Source organism: Muntiacus reevesi, chromosome 12 (genome assembly GCF_963930625.1).
Source record: "Muntiacus reevesi chromosome 12, mMunRee1.1, whole genome shotgun sequence".
NCBI lineage: Eukaryota > Metazoa > Chordata > Mammalia > Artiodactyla > Cervidae > Muntiacus > Muntiacus reevesi.
The window spans coordinates 3754229-3760271 of NC_089260.1; the positions used below are offsets into that span (position 1 = coordinate 3754229).

Consider the following 6043-nt stretch of genomic DNA (forward strand, 5'->3'; position numbering starts at 1 on the left):
AAGTACTAGCTTTTGTTCAAATAAATACCCCAAATCACTGATGTTTGTATTTGTAGAGAAAATATATAATTTTATAGCACTCTGGACCATTTTCTAGTTTCAAAAATTATGTCATTCAGGACTTGAATATCAAAAAACATAGTTTTAACCTAAACCTGATAGAACCCAAAATCAATCACAAAAATCTATAATAATCAAATATCAAGAGTTTCTTTATATTTACTTATTTTAGTAAATAAGTAAGATTAGTAAATAAGATTAGTAAGATAAGATTAGTAAATCATTTCAGTCATTCAATCTCTTGCTTTTAGGAACTTTTAAGTTAGCTGGACTGAAATCATCTGTATGTCAGCTTGCATATACATTTTCACATCCGCTTTATCATTGTACTTGTCGTAGAAACACATGTATTCTCCAAATATTTTACTCAAAACCTTACCTGTGGTCATTTTATCTAGTCTGATAGCCTAAATATTTCTAATAGCCTCTCAGTTCCCAACTGTCTTCATCTTTGCTATTTTTTTCTGTAAATCCAGTCTCAGTTTTACCTGATAACTCTTTTTTTTTTTTTCATTTATTTTTATTAGTTGGAGGCCAATTACTTTACAATGTTGTAGTGGGTTTTGTCATACATTGACATGAATCAGCCATGGAGTTACATGTATTCCCCATCCCGATCCCCGCTCCCACCTCCCTCTCCACCCCATCCCTCTGGGTCTTCCCAGAGCACCAGGCCCGAGCCCTTGTCTCTGCATCCCACCTGGGCTGGTGATCTATCTCACCCTAGATAATATACATGTTTCCATGCTGTTCTCTCGAAACATCCCACCCTTGCCTTCTCCCCCAGAGTCCAAAAGCCTGTTCTGTATGGAATTTAGAAAGATGGTAACGATACCTGATCATCTTTAGCCCTTACTTGTCCTTTAGAATTCAGCTCAAGTCTACGCCCGGCGTTTTTCAGTCTGTTTCAGCCGCTTCCCCTGCGCTGTGAGCACGAGGCGCCCAGCTCTGACACGCCTCTGTCTCTGCCCCACGTTGGCTTCTGGGCCAGAAGCGGTGCACGAGGTTCTCCCGGGTGCCCCGCGCAGGTGCTGGCCCGTGGCAGTTCTCAAACATTTTGCAGTAACTAATGGACGACCTTTCAAGCTCCAGTCTTAGAGCCATTCTGAGCACTTCACAGTGATTAACTCATTTAGTGCAACATTCATCTGATCTTGCTGTCTGTCTTATACCAAAGAGGAAGCAGAGAAAACTAAGGTAGAGAGCAAGCCGCTTTTCTGAGGTCCGACAGCTAGTAAGTGGTGCCTTAGTTGCTATAATAGAATAATCACGATAATTGTGATAACGACCCTAGGCCTCTGCTTCAGAGCACTCTCCTGAATATCTCCTTTTCCTCACCTGATATATCTTTGAAAGTACGGGATGATTGACCTTGTTCCCAAGAGAATGATGAATGATTTATTCCTCTTATGCCTCCTCAAAGTACTTATTAACCTCGATCTTGTCATTAATTCAATAAATATTTATTGCATCCCTACCCTGAGGCATGCACTGGGAATATACAAATGAATAATTATACACTGACTACAACTGACTGAGACTCATAAAAGCAAATGCATTATAACATTTTGCATTTTGTTAACATTGTGTCCTAGGAACATTTGTCCTACATTACTTCATTTTAGAATAAGTACAATGACAATTTTCAGAAAAGCTTAAAAATTTATCTTCTACCAGGTAGGCATTTGACTCTGACAAAGATATTAAAGAACATTTTGTAGTGAATTATCATAACTGCTCTCCATAGAGGCTCAATTTTAGGAGTTTCTTTGCATCTATATATTTCTCTGCAATAGGCACAGTTTATAAAACCAGAAGAAAATAAAAACATTTCTCTGAAATACACAGTTTATAAAACTATCAGAAAATAAAAAGCCTAATCTAAAATTAAGTATCTCTATTTTACTTTTCACTGACAATGAAAATGCTTATCTAATTTTTTTTATTTTATTCTCTGTTCATAACCAAGCACAACTTTAACACTTCTAGCATCTTAGTTTCCTTTCCAATTGTCATTCTGAAGAATAAGTGGAATATAGAGTTTGGAAGTTATATTTGCTTTGCATGAATAAAAAGCAATAAAAGCTGTTTTCCCCCATCCCTGAATTATGTAGCAATGACTCATAGAGCAGATAAGGGATATTACAAGATGTCATTCTCACAGGCACTTTTCTAAACCTGGCAATGGATAATATAAAAAGTTGAGTATACTTTAAAATTTTTAAATGCTCTTTGATGGCAGGAGTGGCTTTCATTTTTTGTTTATTGATAGCATCTTCCTGTCCCGATTTAGCCATAATCTAGTAAGCCGTTTCACTTTTTACAGAATGTCTTGCGGCTGTCTGCATATAGCATGTTGTTTTGCCGCATTACAGAAAAGGGCCACGCTGCTGTGTTTCCGCGTTTAGAAACATACCTTCCAAGGAATAGAATCACTTTATAATTGTGCCATTGTATGACACCATTTTAGATTTCTAAAGCTGTGTGGCTTGTGTATATTTAATGCATTCTGTTATATTTTTTGCCTTGTTTATTTCATTACCCCATATATGGAAGTCACTGAGCCATTGCTTATTATTAATGCCTTTCTGTTTCAACTTTAATTCCACTCATTTTTATATTGATAACAAACATAATTTTATGCTAAAGTACAATAATAATAATTCTTCAATAATTTACTAATTATGCAATCTTTTAAGAAAAAAATATTTTAAAGTAAATCCTCTAAAAGCGAGCTTTGAGTGTATCAGGGTATTTTTTTAAAGCATTGATGGAAATAATATTAATGGTGACCAAAGGGTTATATGTGGAAATTACAGGTGGTAACTAGCAAAGAAGATTTAATGCTTTGTTCAGATTTTTACTGCTGCAAGTATGATTGATGAGTGTATTTGTGCTGTTCCTCGGAAATTACTTAACTGTTTCTAGCTTCTGAGATATCTGTCTGCTTGTGGATCTCACCTTCCTAATGAAATGAGTAATATCATTGTTAGGTAGGGCTTGTACTGCAGTGCCTGGATTTAGAAAACAATAAATAGTAGCTAAAATTGCCTACATTTGTACTCTTTTTAAGCCTAATTGTTCTTCCCAGATGCTTTTCTCCTTTTCATTCATCTTGAAGAAATGAACTTGAATCACTCACTCTTTTGAACTGAATATTAGGTCAGAAAAAAGTTATATTTCTTTTCCTTGGTGTTCATACAACTCCTTTTGCTTTCTTATATTATGACCAATTACCACCTTATATTTAGTTAACTGTCTTCTGATTAATATGATGATATCCACAAGATATCAAGCTCTATCTTATTTATGCTTTTAGCCCTACTGCCAAGGCAGTGTCTGGCATAGAGCAGATCCTCAGTAAGTATTTTTAGACTTCTGAAGAGTTTACAGTATAAAAGACCTTAGGCATCTGCGCAAAAATTGATTCTTGCGGTCAAATAAATCAATATCTTGCTTACCTTCAGCTTAATTGTCAGGAAATAATGTTGAAATAATCAACTTCAACTGCACTTTTCTTTACTAGTTCCTTAAACATGGCAATTGATCCTTTGCTATTTAAATGATATAACTAATGTCAAATATGATTGACATGTAGTCTTGAATCTTCATCCCAGTCAAGTATAGATAGCTGTACAAATTTTCATATAGGTAAAACCATGACATCACAAAAGCACAATTCTAAATTTCCAAACATGACTCAAAATTAAATCTTTCCACCAATCATTTTAAAGGACATTGTTTAATGTTCTATACTCTATCTAAAATTGTTGTAATATTACAACATTGTATATGATATGACATAACAGTGTTGGTTATATCAAGTCTTGAGTCTTGGGATAGGAATTCATTTCTCTTTCCAAAATTTTCTTCACCTGATATTGTTACATGTTTTCTCCTAGTATAGAGCTAATCCATTATCTTGCCTTTCTCTCTTCTTAATTAAAAACATATATTGAAACCAATGAGAAAAATTCAACATAAAATATATTTCACAAACATGTAAAAAGAAAAGATAGATCTAGGTTGGAACCTACTAGTATTTATAATGCTACCTTAAGTTTATGACTGATAAAAAGAATGAAATAACACATAAAGAGAATTTTGGTTAATTTGAAAAAATTTTAAAAGATTTTATTTATTATGGCCTTAAAATGTAAAATCAGGAAATATGTATTTATCAATGGATCTTTATAAAGCTATTATAAGTGGATGATTTTTATTTGATCACACTTTACCCTAAATGAAGTACATACTTTTCTTTCGATGAAGTGAGGAAGCACAAGAATATAGTTTTCTCATGGAAACAAAACCATAATGATCAATTAATTTGATTTTATTTTTAAATAAAAGCATCTGGTATTAGATACTCATCAGACTTGATAGTTAAGTGTAAAAAAGGATAAGAAGTTAAATAACGAATCTAAGTCAATTTATGTATAAATACTTTATAACATTTTATTTAGCTTCTATTCTGTATGTACATCTAATGCAATTGATGTCTACATAATAGATAATTGTATATGATATAATACATGCTATGATTAAAGTCTACAAATTGACCTTGAGACGATCTAGAAGTGACATATGGCCAAAACCAAGGGTGTCTAGATATTTCTAGAAAATGTCGCGTTTGGGTTGAGTCTTGAAAAAGTAGGAGGCATAACTATGAAAATAGTAAGGAAAGTGAAATGCATTTCAACAGGTAAGAGATTAGGGCAAACATGGCAGATTAGGGAATTGTGAGGAAGTGTAAGCTGTACATGGAAATGGAGACATACAACTGAGGAGGCAGGAAGCGTTCAAATCCATAAGGACTGTTTGGGTCACATTAGGGAGTTTATTTTAAAGGCAATGAGGAGTTATGGAAAGAAGTTAAGTGGGAGTGGCTCCTTGGAAAATACCCTGATGCCGGAAGAGATTGAAGGTAGGAGAAGGGGTCGACAGAGGATGAGATGGCTGGATGGCATCAGCAACTCGATGGATGTGAGTTTGAGTAAGCTCCAGGAGTTGGTGATGGATGGGGAGGCCTGGCCTGCTGCAGTCCATGAGGTCGCAAAGAGTCGGACACGACTGGAGGACTGAAATGAACTGAACCAAACCGAATCAGAAGTGACAGTGTTAGTCTTAACATCCTTTTTTCTGCAGCCAAAGATGATGATAATCAAAGAGGAGAGGGAGTCTGGAGAGAAAGGAGAGTGTTTCTCCTTGGATAGCCTCTATTTTCTCTAGAAGTAAGTTGCAGAAATCGTCCCCTGTGAGTGAGGATGAGGAGCCTGGAGTAACCTGTTTATGGAATGTGCTGAAGAATTAATAGTATCATCTGTGGGGAAATGGGGCAGAGAACTGGCCTGAGAAGTTGTAAGAAGTGATTGGCACATACTGTCAATCTTTCCTCTCCGTTTGTCATGGCGCTGGTTCACATCCAAGAAAGGCCAGGAAACACTGCAACTAAGTCCCTAAGGCATAGACATCTGAGTTTAGGCTGATTTGAGATTTGGGCTTTAAAAAACATAGGAACAGAGGTTAGGGGTATGGAAAGGCAGCCAAAGTGATAAGTTGCAGAGTCTTGACTGGATACAGAAGGGAGTGAAGACAGGCTGGAGCAACAGATTAGAAATTGATGCCTACTAGTCTAGATCACATTTAGAAAACACAAGGGTATGAGAATCTTGAAAGGGTATATGATAATGTTGAAGATGTTAAGTATTGGAGTTTACAGTTTTAAAGGTGGAGGAATTCTGGGAAAGTTGGAGAGATTCACCTTAACAACTTTCAGAAACAATGATGCAGTTTTGTAAGAGAATGAAGTGAAAATGTATTTAAATAATCTTAAAGGATCCTGTCGTTATTATCTCTTTGATTATTCCCCAGGAAATAATTCAAGATGGCACAAATATTATTAATAACCTAAGATATTCACTAGAGCTTTGTAAATGATACCAAATTATTACAAAACAGTGAGTGTGTGTGTGCGTGCACG

General features: G+C 35.4%; 1 protein-coding gene across 1 annotated transcript in view; it reads left to right on the plus strand.

Annotated features, from left to right (window-relative positions):
* The window catches only part of RALYL (RALY RNA binding protein like), a 767040-nt gene that overhangs the window by 266385 nt on the left and 494612 nt on the right, over positions 1 to 6043 (plus strand). The window lies entirely within an intron of this gene.